The sequence below is a fragment of the Piliocolobus tephrosceles genome, chromosome 15 (assembly GCF_002776525.5).
Source record: "Piliocolobus tephrosceles isolate RC106 chromosome 15, ASM277652v3, whole genome shotgun sequence".
Classification (NCBI taxonomy): domain Eukaryota; kingdom Metazoa; phylum Chordata; class Mammalia; order Primates; family Cercopithecidae; genus Piliocolobus; species Piliocolobus tephrosceles.
In genome coordinates, this window is record NC_045448.1 from 86,192,960 (window position 1) to 86,208,339 (window position 15,380).

Here is a 15,380-nt window from a genome sequence, read left to right on the forward strand (position 1 = left end):
CCAGGAAACCCACTCAGAGTGGAGTTTTGAAAGTGGTTTTTCCTGTCTGCCCAGGAAGCCAGCACATAGTAGGTATGATGTAGTCTCCCTTGCTGCAGCCACTCCCCGACTGGAACCACAACAGGAGGACAACAGGTGGGCTGTGGACAAAAGAATTTCCTTGGATTTTCCTGCCTAGGGACATCTTGGAAAATGCACATCTTGAAATTAGTTCTGTAGCCACTTGTCAAAGGAATAATTAGGCTGTTGGTGTTTTAGACTGGGAAGGTACCTGTTCTCATGCTGCTAATAAAGACATACCTGAGACTGGGTAATTTATAAAGAAAAAAGGGTTAATGAACTCACAGTTCCACGTGGCTGGGGAGGCCTCACAGCCATAGCAGAAGGCAAAGGAGAAGCAGAGGCACATCTTACATGGTGGCAGGCAAGAGGGCATGTGCAGGGGAACTACACTTTATAAAATCGTCAGATCTCATGAGACTTATTCACTATCACGAGAACAGCACGGGAAAGACCTGCCATCATGATTCAGTTACCTCCCACCGGCTCCCCTCCATGACTCGTGGGAATTATGCGAGCTACAATTCGAGATTTAGGTGGGGTCAGAGCCAAACCACATCAGAAGGATTATGTCAGAATGATTTGGGGGTGCCGTTTTAAAATGCACATCCTGGGCTTCACCCCTGTAATTTCTGCTCCAGATAGGACAGGACTGGAAATCCACAAGAACTTCTAGGGTGATTCTGACCACAGCCAGGCTTGAGAGCTTTGTGGTGTGTACTGCTAGTCACATGACCGGGCAGTAGACATGAATGAGATGATCTGCCTTTGTCAGAGACCTTCAGAGCTTCTGTTGTGGGTAAATATTGGGAAGGCCAGGCCTCTTCATAGGGTTCATATGAAATAGCCATTTTTATGAGTCTGAAATAGTTGATGGTTAGCAATTCTACGCAGTTTGACTAATAGACCCCGGAAGTGAGGCTGGCTGGGCCTGGAGTTGACCATCTCCTGCCTGGTAGCTTTGCAGCCTTGGCCAAATAATTGGGACTCTCCAAGCCTCCATCTTGCATCTCCAGAATGGGGATTATGACATCTCCTTTGCCAGATTCTTGTAAAGTGTAGAGTTTACCATGTACATGTCAAGTGTCCCTGATACCTCAGTAGCTACTGTTTTTATCCTATTGGGATAAGCATTCCCATCTCCCCCCAACCCCATACTGCCCGAAACACATCCCAGGTTACTGCCTGAGTCCTCGTGGACCTTGGGGTGACCAGTTTCTCAGTCTTCACTGCTCCTCAGTGTTCTCCCACACCGTCCAATGAGATGGGCAGTGTCCTCCCCGAGGCCTGTTGGAAATGTCTACTTGACATTGCCTCCAGAATGCCCTGATTACAGCCACATGTCCACCAGGGGAGCCCCGCGGTGCTTCCCACCTCACATCACACTCAGCCATGTCCAGCTTGGTATATCAACAAGCATCAGACAATGATGTTAGGGCCATGGGGTGTCATTGAGGTGATGGTTGGTCCTCCTCTCCCTCGGAGAGAAGGCAGAGTTCTTCCCACTGAGCTGACCTCCCCATGGCCCCTCTGGCTGCCACCCCCACACCAACTTTGTTTGATCCATACTTCTTATTCCCAAACCCACTTGGCACACTCTTGTCGTGTGGCCTTTCACTTGTTCTGTGTGTCCTTCACCTAGAACATTGTTTGAGACAAAGTCTTGTTCTGTTGCCCAGGCTGGAGTGCAGTGGCGCGATCTCAGTTCACGGCAACCTCCACCTCCTGGGTTCAAGCAATTCTCCTGCCTTAGCCTCCTGAGTAGCCTCACAGCTAATTTTGTATTTTCAGTAGAGACGGCGTTTCACTATGTTGGTCATGCTGGTCTCTCCTGACCTCAGGTGATCTGCCTGCCTCGGCCTCCCAAAGTGCTGGATTACAGGCATGAGCCACCGCACCCGGCCACCTAGAACGTTCTTTATCCTTCCCCATAACTGCAGGCTTGCTCCCCACTCCTTCCCTCCTTTAGTTTAACTGTACCTCCTTGGTGAGGCTTCCCCTGACCACCCTATTTACAATTGCAGCGTCTGCCCCACCCCCAGCCCTCTTCACCCCTCTCCTGGATTTATTTGACTCCAGAGCACTCCCGCCATCATTGGTCATTGCCCGTCTCCACTCACAACCACGGCAGCGCCACAAGGGCTTGTTCAGTCCTCTACCCCAGCACCCGGACAGTGCCAGCAAAACCCCAGCACCCGGACAGTGCCAGCACACTGGAGGTGCCCAAGAAACATTTTAAAAAAATGAATAAATGAATGGTAGCAGTATTTTAAAATACCGAAATTTGCCTCCTTTGCCTGCACACACCTTATTTCCTGAGAAAAGTTAAACTTGCCAAATCTTCCTTTCAAAAGGAAAATGAAGATAACAAGCTTGTCTTCTCCCCACCTTTTTCTGCTCTGTCTCAGCAGAGGGGCCTCACGGGGTGACTGATTGAAACTGTTCATTCTGAGCATTGGCACAAGCACAGACCTGCCCTTGCACAGTTGAGCCGCAGGGGTGTGGAGGAGCAGGGGAGTGGGTACGGCGGGGGCGGGGGGCTCCAAACAGCAGGTAAGTGTTGGCCCACAGCCTGAAATGGAGCACTGGAGACAGGCAGGAGGCGGAAAACCAAAAACAGCACCATGGGGGGAGATACAGAAGCACTCTGCGGAGAGGAGGGGCACGTGATTTTGATTACAGCACAGGGTACCTATTGATTGAATTATTAATAAAGATTAAATTGAACCACATATCCTATATATGAAGGCAGGGGAATCGCATATACATTCATGCCAGTTTTTGTTTTTCAGGAGACAGCGATCTCGAACTTCCTAAACTCAAGGGGTCCTCTGGCCTCAGCCTCCTGAGTAGTTGGAACTATAGGCACGTACCACGGTGCCTGGTTTAAGCCAGTTTTTAAACAACTTTACTGAGATTTGCATTCTATAGAATTCATTCTTTTTTTTCCTTTTTTCCTTTTTTTTTTTTTTTTTGTTTGAGATGGAATCTCTCTCTTGTCGCCTAAGCTAGAGTGCAATGGCGTAATCTCGGCTCACTGCAACCTCTGCCTCCTGGGTTCAAGTGATTCTCCTGCCTCAGCCTCCTGAGTAGCTGGGATTACAGACACACACCACCATGCCTGGCTAATTTTTGTATTTTTAATAGAGACAAGGTTTCACCATGTTGGTCAGGCTGGTCTCGAACTCCTGACCTTGTGATCCGCCCACCTCAGCCTCTCAAAGTGCTGGGATTATAGGCGTAAGCCACCACACCTGGCCAGAATTCATTCTTATAAAGTGTACAATTCAGCGTTTTTCAGTATATTCACAGGATTGTGCAACCATCACGACTATCTATATTTAAAATATTTTCATCACTGCATCAGCAGTCACTTTGTTCTCCTCTCCCGCAACCTTTGGCAGCCACCGGCCTTCTATTTCTATGTTCTGGACCTGTCACATAAAGGGAATCATACAGTGTGTGGTCTTTGTGATTGGTGTCCTTCACTTAGCCTAGTGTTTTCAAGGTTCCTTGTGTCATGGTGCGTATCAGCACTTCCTCCCTTTTTGTTCCCAAATACCCTACTGCATTATATGGATATACCACATTTTGTTTATCCATTCATCATTTCGGTTTGTTCTACTTCATGGCTACCACTGAGTCATTTGGAAATGTGATGCAAGGCTCAAGGCTAATGGGGTTTCCTCGCTTCCAAAAAAGAGGTGATATTGCCCACCTGGCAGGTGGGTATGAGGCTCAGCAATGGTACATGCATCTCATTTAGCTGGTCACTGTCAACTCCAAAAATGGGCCTTCCCCATTTCTGTGGCTGTTCTGTGCTGGTGTGCAATGTGTAAGATGGTCAGTGTTCCTGTGTCTGAACTCATTAGCCTAGCACCTGAGACCCTCCTCATGGGATAGCATCCCCCTGACTCCACCCGACAACCATCATTTCTCTTCAGTTTTCATTCCTGCCCAACTGGTTTCTTTGCAATCTATGCCCAGGGCCTCCAGCTTTCTCACCCTTGGGCCCTGCTGGGGCATCCAGCGTCTGCTCTTACATCCTCGGGTCACTGCAGGTCTCTGCCCGACCCTACCTTTCTTCCTCCGGACCTCATATTAGACCAGCTCCTCAGGCCTTTTTGGACATGACTGTCTCAAAGTGTTACTATGTGTGGTTTTTTGTTTATGTGTGTGATTTTGTGTCTTTGATATCATTGATTCACCTCATGGCCTCAACCAAACCCTCACTGTAACATGGCACAGGCAGTGCCATGTGACATCCTTGTCCCCAGCCCGCCCGTGCAGCTCACAGTGGGCTCTCTGTGAATGCTGGCTGGCTCAGTGTCTGGGAGTTGTGAGCCCTTTGCCATGTAACTGGAGAGGGTGGAAGTGTGAATGGAGACACCTGCTCAGTTGTACAATGCTCTTTGGACAGGGGATCAGGTTTAAATCAGTTTGAAGCCTGCTTTACCACCCCCTGCCCCCACAATTGTTATTTCCTGAAAGCATATGGATGGCTGAGCTAGCTGAAAAATTACCCGAATTTTGATAAAAATTTGAACCATGGATTTCCTTTCTGACCATGCCTAGCTGTGTAAATTCCACAGGATAGTAACAGGTGCCCAGCCACCATCCAGCAAGACCTCTGATAAGGTCCATGCGGTGGGGAGCCACCGGGGCAAGTGCTTCCCCTCCCTCCTGGTCATAGGCTTGAGCATGGGTAGCCAGGATGCGGGGTGAGTGCAACTTGAGATAAGCAAATCGACAACAGTGAGGTACGCCCCACCCGGTTCTTTGTCCTCTTGTCAACTTGTGATTTCCCGATGGATCAGGTAATCCCCAGTAGCAGATAATTCGGTTGAATTTTTTCACTGCTGCTCTGTTATCTGTATTCATTGTCTGCCTAGATAGTAGTGAACAGAGAAAAAAAGAACATTAAAATAGGAAGCTGGGAATGGCAGGAAGAGGGACTGTAGGCCTGGTAAACAAAAGTTGGCTGTAACATGAACCAGGATATGGAAGCGTGACCAATACTTTGGACTCTCTCAGTGCTGGCCTTCAGCCGTTCCTGGCTCTCTCCCCTCTTTCGCTGTCACCAGCCATGTTTAGGTCAGTCTTTGTTTTTGGCTGTTGTTCCTGAAGGTGCATTTATCAGGTGGATCTCTTAAAATCAGGGTTAGGGATTGGAAGTCTAGCTGGGACAATTCCTGTGAAGACAGACTTCCCTCTGATGAAATATTTACTAGCTTTTGTAGGAAGCCATCTCCTCCTCTTTGTTGTGATAAGAGGTGCTCCCCACCTTTCTGCCTCATGGCAAGGGTTGAAAATGATGGTATTTGTAGGGCATACTGGAGTGAGCCAACAGGCTGGAGGCAGCCAACCCTGGGCATGCAAAGAAGCACCGGTTGGAAGCTCTGGTGTAGCTCTCATGCAGCAGCAGTCCAGGCCCTGGGACATCTGAGTTTGAGGCGTCAGTCCTCCGCTGACTGACCACACGTTTACCCTGCAGCCTCTTGTGGTATGAAATGAGATCTGGAGCACCTGAGCTCACCAGTGTCTGCAGGTAGATGATTATTTAATACCCTCTTCCCATACATCTTCATGGTCAGGAGACTGGACCTTGGCAATTCTGTTGTTAGACAGCTCCACTTGTAGGAAATTTCTCCCTTATATTTAGCTGTTGTTTTCTCCTCCATTCCACTGTCTGGAGTCCCCATGGCAAGTTCACATCCTCTTTCATGTCCCTGGCTCCAAACGCTTTGGTGTCTCCAGGTAAGTAGTTCTCACTTGGGCTATGACCCTCTCATCCTTCGTTATCCTAGAAAAATATGCTTTTCTGAAAGTTGTATATTCCATGGGAAAATCAGTAGATTTTGGAAGCCTGCCGTCTTAGTCCGATCTGGCTGCTATAACAAAGTGTCGGCCAGGCGCAGTGGTTCACGCAGTGGTTACACAGCTAGTGGTTCACGAAGTCCTCATCCCAGGACTTCGGGAGGCTGAGGCAGGCAGATCAGTTGAAGTCAGGAGTTCAAGACCAGCCTGGCCAACATGGTGAAACCTCGTCTCTACTAAAAATACAAAAATCAGCCAGGTGTGGTGGCGGGCACCTGTAATCCAAGTTACTCAGGAGACTGAGGCAGGAGAATCGCTTAAACCCAGGTGGTGAAGGTTTCAGTGAGCCGAGATCACACCACTGTACTCCAGCCTGGGTAACAGAGCGAGACTCTGTCTCAAAAAAAACAAAAGCAAAAACAAAAACAAAAAACCAACCACAAAGTGCCAGAGGGTGGGTGGACTGTTTAAATTGCAGGCTTTTATTCTCATAGTTTGGGAGGATAGAGGGTGAGATCAGGGTGCTGGCATGGTCGGGCTTTGGTGAGGGCCCTCTTCCAAGTTGCAGACTGCTGACTTCTTGCTTTCCTCATACAGTGGAAAGAGAACAAGCCAGCTCTCTGGCCTCTTATAACCTCTTCTTATAAGGGCACTAATCCCATTCATCAGGGCTCCACCCTCATGACCTAATTACCTCCCAAAGGCCCCACCTCCAAATACCATCACATTGGGGATTGGATTTCAACATAGGAATTTGGCGGCAGGGGTCTGGGGCACAAACCCCTTATATATTTGCCATATGTTTTTTAAAATTTTTAAGTATAAAGGCAACATCTACCACATTATATAAAAAAGAGACCTGGTGTGATGGCTCACGCCGGTATTCCCAGCACTTTGGGAGGTCGAGGAAGAAGGATCACTTGAGCCCAGGAGTTTGAAAGTGGCCTGGGCAAGAAAACGAGACCCCAGCTCTACAAAAAAATAATAAAAAACTAGCCAGGTGTGGTGGCGCATGTCTGCAGTCCCAGCTACTTGGGAGTCTGAGGCAGAAGGATTGCTTGAGCCCAGGAGTTTGAGGCAGCAGTGAGCCATGATTGCGCCACTGCCCTCCAGCCTGGGCAACAGAGCAATACCCTGTCTCTAAAAAATAAAGAAATGAAAAAAGGGAAAAGACGATTATAACCCTACCATCTAACCTATTTTCATTTGAGTCTTATCTTTGTCTGTATTCTGATGAATTCATATTTTATATAGTTATAATCAGAACATATGTACACCGTTTTGGTGGTTTCTTCATTTCACTTTATAATAATTTCCCTCAATGTTCTAGGCATTGTAAGGTGAAGACAACAGAACACAGATATCATGTAGCTGCAGTAAGCATTGGGATAGCTTCACACCATTCTGCGGAATGGATATAGAGTCATTTGTTAACCAGTGATACTGACAGAGAGCAAGCAGATCAGTGAAGACAGGAGCAGGGCCCCTGACCCCTAGAAAAAGCAGGGACCTTGCCAGGTGAGGAAGAAAATGGTGTGAGGTAGGGCTACACTATGCTATCAGAGATGTCTCCATGGACAGTAAGCTGTTTAGAGGGGAAAGGAATAAGCTTTTGAGCCATTTGAATTATTTAGAAGAAAAAAACACAGTGCCTTTCTTACACGCTTTTCAGAATTTCCTGTGTTTTCACCTGCCATTTGCTGGTTACTGTTTGGGCTTCCTTTCGTGGTGGTAAACACAGTTTGTTTTGTTTAGCCATTTCCTTCCCCCTCAAATACCAACACTGATCGATTCAGTCTTTGCCTGAGTCATACATGGTTCATGTATCTCTTTCCTTCTATCTATCTCCCCTTAATTCTCACTATTTACTGAACTCCTCCTGTGCACCCAAGGCTCCAGAAGGAGCTGGAGAAGGGGCAGGGTGGCAGGGGTGGGAAGGGGACAACTGTGTGGAAAGTCAGCAGGGCTAGAATCCTGGCATCTAGGCCCTTTCACGCTCCTGATCAGAGGGCTCACTCTCTCCAGGCCAGGAATACTGATATTTAATGAGCACTTACTAGATGGTTATTTGTCCATTTTATAGACAGGGAAATTGAGGCCTGCCAGTGTTAACTGACCTTTCTGAGGCCTAGAATCTGAGGTTGGTACAGCCTCACTGAAGCCCTGGCTTAGCCATGGTTGCCACCCTTCCTGTCTGAGCTTTGAGAACCATGGAGACAAGACAGGCAGGGCTGTGTTTTTAGACACTCTTGTCTTAGGTGTCTCAAGGTGGGGGTCACTTTGGAGCCTCAGCCAACCCTACTGAGATTGGATCTTCTGCCTATGGCCTGTTTCAAGGGGAAGTGGAGTTTGGGGAGACAGTCAAGAGGATGGATAGAAGAAAGGGGCTGGTTAACCTGAGAGGAGAGAAAGTACCCGCCTGTCAGAGCCTGGGGCTGATAAGGGAGGGCTCCTGGAAGACAGAGCTGATGCTTGTCTCCACCTCTGAGCTGCTTTCCCTCCAGAGCCACTGGCTTCTGCAGGCGTTGTCGTCTTTTGCTCCTTAACAGCAAAAAGAGACTAATTGCCTTTATTGCCATGTTAAAATCAATAGAGCCACTCACCCTGAATTCAAAATAATACTGACCTAGGGAATTAAATTGGGACCACCTGTGGTTTGTTTCCTACTAGCCAGGCACAGAACAGTTTCTTGTTTCCCTTGGAATGAAACACAACCCGAGTCCTGGAGGAATAGTTCTCAAATGCACCCGGATCACCTGGAGAGCCTGTTAACACACAAGCTGGGCTCCACTCCCAGAGTGTTTGATTCGGGGATTCTGGGGTGGGGTTCTGAGAATTTGTATTTCTAAGTTCTCAGGTGATGCAGATGCTGCTGGTCCCAGATGGGACTCTGAGAACCTCTGTGCTAGGTCATCTCTCAGATTTGGGCCTTTGTTCTCATCTTCCCCCTCCAAAACCTAACATAATCCACTACATGTGGTAGAGAGCCATCTAAAAGAGAGTTTCAGTCAGTCCTGGAGCTGAACTGCCCCTTCCCTTGCTCTGCTCACATCCTTTGCCCCTGAGGCTGAAACCCTCCGTTACCTGCTGCTATGCAGGGATTAGGATTAGAACAGGGCTGAGTGGGCTGGTACGGGGAGGGCCCTGCTGTGGTGTTGGTTTAGCTCCTTTTAGCACAAGGAATTTGATGAGCTAAGCATTTTCCATGGCAAGTGCATAAAAAAGATTTCTTACCCTTTTTTGAAAGAAAGAAATATATCCTTTCTCTTGAGTCATCACTATTGTTAGTTGCTGAATGGAAAAAAAAAAGGCTTAAAGCTCTATTCTTTGAACACTTTTCTCTGGGTGCCTTTCTCAAGCTGTAGATCTCTCGGGTTAATTTTTAATAATTGTTAATGGCTTCACACATAGGGGGCGTCTTGCCCTCCTGTGTAGGGTGTCACTGCCCAGGACATGGCTTAGCTGGGTTCTGGGAACAGCTGCAAGGACTGATGAAGAAAGGGGCAGGAGGCACCAGCTGGGGAGAGGGCCGAGAAGATCTCCTTTGAGAGATGGGGAGGGAGATGTGAGGCTGAGAATCTGGTATTGAGTCTCTAAACTTCTAATCTGCAAAGTCATTGGTTTTTTTTTTTTTTTTTTAATTACTTTTTTTTACCTTTTTTTTTTTTTTTGTAAAGACAAGATCTTGCTATGTTGTATGTTACCCAGGCTGGTCTTGAGCTCCTGGCCTCAAGCGATTGTCCCTCCTTCGCCTCCCATAATGTTGGGATTATAGACGTGAGCTACCACACCCCAAAGTGCTCTTTTTGTTGAACAGTGTGTGAGCCCAGCTACCTGGAGGGTGTGTCTACCTGCCTCATGACGGCTACATCCCACACATTATCATACCCCTCAAATGTGCCTTCCAACCCCACACAGATTTCTTGTGGTTTCCATCCTGGTGAATCTTCTTGGTTATCCACATTAAAGACCTCAGTGGAATCTTCCACACCACCTGGCTCACGATGGTCTCTGCTCCTTGCCTTTCACATTCTTCAGAGGCTAGTGACCTCCTAAAGTGAGGATTGAGGAAATAACAACCATGATAAGAGTTACAGCTGACCCTGGAGTGTTTCCTATGCACCAGGAGCCCGTTCCAAGTAGCTGTATTTATTCACTCACGTCATCTGTAGCAGCCCCAACATGTAGGTTAGGGCCTATCACTAGCCCCATTTATAGGTGAGGTAGCTCAGATCCTGGGAGGCTGCATGATGTGCCGAGCGTCTCACAGCCAGCAAATAGCAAGTAGCTAGACTGCTTCCTACCTGGCAGGTCTGAAGCACATGATTCCTAGCCGCAGCCTTGCTACGGGCCCCTAACAGACGGTGGCCTTCCCCTGGCATCCAGAGTGGCTCTGCTGACTGAAGAAGTCAGTTGTTTCTCCTCTGCAGTTCCTGAGGGAAGGAGAAAAGGGGGAGGCTGGTGGGTTCAGGTTTCATAGACCTAAGAGGCCAGCTGCCCTGTGGCCCCTGCTGAGTCAGGGCTTCTTTTGGGGGATTAGGGAGGAGAGTTGTGAGAGAAAGAGGTGCAGAGAGCAGGGAGCACCTGAGAGAGGGCTGGAAGAAATGGTAAACAGATGGACCCGCCCAACGAGAGCGGCCAGCATGTGCATGTAAGGGGCAGGCAGCATGGAGGGAATGTATTCTTTGTCTAACTTGGCATATAGCCAAAAACTAGGTGTAAGTGAGTAAACCACAGCCTCCAAAACTGCCCCAGGGAAAGGCCCTGCTTTGGAAAGTAGAAGGAGGTATGGGAGGCTCCCAGAGGTACAGGTGTGCCTCCGTGCTGGGCCTGGGCCCGCCTGCTGGGGACAGCAGCAAAAGGGAGCAAGTAACCCGGAGGAAAAAAGAACTATGTGTGTGACTGTGTGGTGGCCAGGAGAGGGTTCGGCACACAAGGGGAACCCCAGACAGCTCCCAGAGCCAAGGGGAAGCATTCCTTTTTACAGTTGAATGATCCCAGGGGAGCAAAAGACTGGCTGGAGGTGAGGAAGAGGAATTCTGCTTGGAGGAGAAAGTCTGGGACCAAACTGTGTCCCTAGCTAAGGTTACTGGTCCGTGTGTCTGCACCTTAAATCTAAGACCATTGGTTCCTTTGTGCCCTGTGTAGTATCCTCAGGGAGGGTTTCCAGGGCGCTCATCTGGTGTTGCTCCTCTTCGGGGCACCTCACTCATTGACCATTAAGCAAGCATTAAGTGGGTGTCAATTTAACAAGTGTCTTGTGTTCGGTGCTAAGGCCAGGGGTATGTACAAGGCATGCTGAATGCAGTCCCTGCCACAAGATCCATATTTCAATAGGGAGGGAGATGCAGAACTTTGTGTAAAACTGAAACCTTATTGGGCGGGCCCTGTGGTGTCTAAGGCTACACCAGGAGTCTCAGATCCTGCCAAAGGGCAGGGGAAAAGGGAGCAGCTGGTGGACATGGTGAGGAGGCAGGATGGACGGGGTGCCTGAAGGAGTTAAGTGGGATTTCGGTTGGAGAGGAAAACCAAAGATGGCAGGGAGAGACGGGGCCCTCAAAACTGAACTTGCTGGTCAGATGGGAGATGGACATCCAAGCCTCTCCATGAGATCTGGCACATGGTCTGGGGCATGGTCTGTTCTGCAGCCATTGCTGCTGGCCTGTGGGACCTGCAGGTAGAGTCTCTGATACTCACTCTTTGTGAGTTAAGGCCAGATGCAGGCTTCGGACACCTTTAACTGAGAAGCAGATGGGTGCTGGCCTGGGGTGCCAGGGAGCTGAGGGTAGAAGGAATGTGTTAATGCCAGCAGCTGTTATCTGATCCTGGCCCTCTGTGACTTCCTCTTCACCCATTGTTGGCATACCAGCCAGACTGAAGGAATGAATGAAGTGGGTAGAGAGGTTCCCAGTCAGGCTGTTCCAGGCAGGATAAGATAACCCTGGTTTTCTGCACTCCAGAAAGCTTGTGCTGCCAGCTTTTGATGCTAGAAAACCCCAGGTGGGAAATGACCCTTTGAGTAGACTGGACCTGAAGCTGGTGATGATGACTGCTTCAGTAGGGACAGAATAACCACTTTCAAAATAACCCTCCAAATGGCTTAGCACAATACAAGTTGATTTCTCTCTCCATCACGGTCCAATGCTCAAGTCTGCATCAGCACTGCCTGTTCATTCAGGAACCCAGATCTTCCTGTCTAAGAGCTCTGCTGTCTTCCTGAGACATTCTGGCACACTTGGAGTGTCAGAATCACCTGAGGACTTGTGAAAATACCTTGCCGGGTCCCCACCTCCAGAGGAAAAGTCCTGAGAATCTGCATTGCCAACAAATTCTCGGAGGACGCCAATGCTGCTGGTCCTCGGAGCACACTGAGAATCCCTGTTCTAGGGTTTCATGGTTCCCCACTAGAGCATCTGCTTTAAGGGGTGAGAGAGAGCAGAAGTCGGACACAATGACCCCACTTCACTCCAAGGAAGCCTGAGAAATGCAGTCCTTTTGTGCGCCCAGGAGGACAATCAAGTGGTATTGTCGTGCCACAGTGGAAAGGGGCAGCACAGAGCCTGGTTTAACGTGGTCTCTGCCTGAAATACTAGATATCAAAATGCATTTCAAATAGATGGGCAAGTCAGCCAAGAGTGTCACTGACTCATAGGCATAAATGCCTTTCAAGAAGGCAGATCATGAATGGAGGTCATTACTAAATGTATAACTTGTCCTATTGTGCTGGCATCAGGGGGAGTCACCTAGGACTTGGGTTCCTAGGACGGATGGCCTGTGGTGTCCCCAGTCCAAGCTTTACGTCCTAGGCCTAGGGAAGAATGCGTCAGACAGTAGTCAGATCATTGTTGGACCTGATGGACTTTGCTTCTGACATTTCCATGATTTCGACATGGCTTTCTTGGTGTCTTTGTTGCCTGCTGTCTCTCAGAGCCCATAACCCTGCTGGCTTGAATAAGGCAGTAGGTGTTTTATATTCAGAATCTTAGCCATGGTGAATAAGCATGTCATATATAGTTCCGCCCTGATTTTGGGGAAAATCATCGGGTGAGTCAGCAGGTTTTATGCGTGTGCCCAGCATTCTGAAGGATGTAAGAGAACATGACTCCAGGATGTTTGGAGAGGCAAAAGCAACCCAAATAAAGTAAGTGAGGACTTAGTGCAGACTGCAAGTGTCTTGGCCAGAGGTGGCATTACAGAGCCCAGCTCAGGATACAGAATGGCTCCAACAACTCCGTACTGCTCAACGCACTTCTGGAGCTTCAGGCTTAGTTATAGAAGCTGTAGTTTCACCAGCACTTAGACAAACAGATGACAGCAAGGGTCTGGGAGGCCTCCGCCTGGAGAAGAGGGAAAGTCAAGGGGCATCTCAGCCTTTGAAATCTTTGTAAAGTTGGGTTGTGGTTGTGGGAAGAGAGGTGATATAAGGTGTAATTCCAGGAAGGAGAGCTAGGCCTGAGTTCTCCTCTCCTCAATGGAGTGAGGTTGATTTTTGTCTTGGGGTATGTGGGCACCAGAGCTGTTTACACAGTTTGGCAGATTTCATGTTAAGGAAATGACTTTGGGAAGAAAAGCAGGTGTCCATGTGGGTTAGAAATCTAGAAGGGCATTTTCCATGGAGTGAGCCTTTAGCCAAGCTCTAAAGGCCAGGTAGGATCTGGGTGATCAGGAGGACGCTCCAGTCAGCAGATGGGCAGTGAGGCAGGGAAGAAGGGCAGGATCAGGCCTGGTATCAGAGCTGGGGCTGGCAGGGGAGAGGCAGCGTCTGGGAAAGTGGAATCTGCCTGAAGATTGCGGGATCTTCCATGGGGAATGTAACCCAGAAGCGGTTTCAGAAGTTTGGTTGTTAGTATTCAGATTGGCTATTGGAGGAGAATGAGGGGACAAGGGGCAAATTCAAGAGCCAGCTTTCAGGAAATAGGTCTACAGTCCTTGGTGGTTCTGGTGTCTAGATGATGATGGTGATTATGAAAAAGTCTCTTTGCAGCCCCAGCCCTCAGAGCATGGAGGTGGGAGGCCAGGTTCCTCACCTGGAGAGCCCCGCAGAAGATGATCTCATCAGCCTAACCCTCTCTTGGCCCATCTTCATGGTGTATAAGGACAAGGCCGCAGCACTTGGACCCTCTCTCAGGGGGTGCTGCTGTGCTTAGACTGAGACAGTGGCCCTGCTGATGATGTTCCCTGCCCTTGCTATGGGGTGGGACAAGGCTAGGGAAACTAACGGCTGTGCTCCCCTCTCTTCTACCTGGGCTAGGTCTTTGCTGTTCAGTTTGGTCAGGAGGCCTGGGCAGTCACATGAGTGATCCCTTCTCATCCTCACAGCACCCTTACAAGGCAAAACTCTTAGCAGCCGATCTGTTTTGTTTCCGACTGAAACGAGCTCAGAGAGTCAAGGGCCTGGCCCAGGGTATCACAGCAAAGTTCAGTGACAGGTTCTGCCTGTGTCTCAGTTCTCTGACTCCACATCTAGAACTTGTTCTCTTCCCCCATTCAAGATCTTTTATAGCCCCAGCTGAAGAATTTCATGTTTCTTAGGAAAGTGACTACCTGGGCAAGGACTTAGCAACGCCTGAGAAATTAGCTTCAGGAGAGTGTGCCTTAGTAATGATAAGTGTCATAATAACCAGCCTGTATTGAGGGTCTGCTCTGTGCCAGGCTAGCGTTTGAAGTCATGAATCTGCATCACAGCATTTTTTTTTTTTTTTTTAAGAGATGGTGTCTTGCTCTGTCACCCAGGCTGGAGTGCAGTGGTGTGATCATAGCTCACTGTAGCCTCAAACTCCTAGGCTAAAGCGATTCCCCCCCCCCCGCCTCAGCCACCCCATTAGGTGGGACTACAAGCAAGTGCCACCATACTTAGCAACATCACGTCTTACAGAAGAAGAAATGGGAGGCACAGAGAAGAGAGAGGTTAAATGAGCTGTCTGGGGTCACACAGGTGGAGCCAGTCTCAAGCAAGAGCCAGCCAGTAGAGTCTCACACTTAACCACAGGGCAGCCAGAGCTCCTCATGGAAGCTCGCTTGTTTACGTGGCCCAGCTCTAGGGAGGGTTGTCCTGTCTATCTCTGCTTGTGGGTTTTCGGGGGAGGCTGCATTAGAGAGAGAGGATGTGTCTCAGCCTGACACACCACACTCTGCTGAGGTTGTGGCAGCCCCTGGCTTGGGGTTAGGACGTTTTAGGAAGTGGCAGCTCACGCCTGTGGCGGGTTTTTGTGATGGGCTGATAGAGAGGAAAGTGGTCAGAACTGGGAGGGCCCTCACTGTGCGGGTAGCCCCATGTTGGTTGAGGCCTCCTAGTCTGTCTGTATGCACTGCTGCCTCATTTAACTTGAGGCTTATATCCTCGGAGCAGCATGCCAGGAGATACAAGTTTACCTCCCAGTCAGGAGACAATATAGGGAACTTTTTTTTTTGAGACGGAGTCTGGCTCTGTTGCCCAGGCTGGAGTGCGGTGGTGCAATCTCGGCTTATTCCAAGTTCTGCCTCCCGGGTTCACGCCATTCTCC

General features: G+C 49.0%; 1 protein-coding gene across 1 annotated transcript in view; it reads left to right on the forward strand.

Moving 5' to 3' along the window:
* Nucleotides 1–15,380, forward strand: part of TCF7L1 (transcription factor 7 like 1) — a 179,285-nt gene that overhangs the window by 38,427 nt on the left and 125,478 nt on the right. The window lies entirely within an intron of this gene.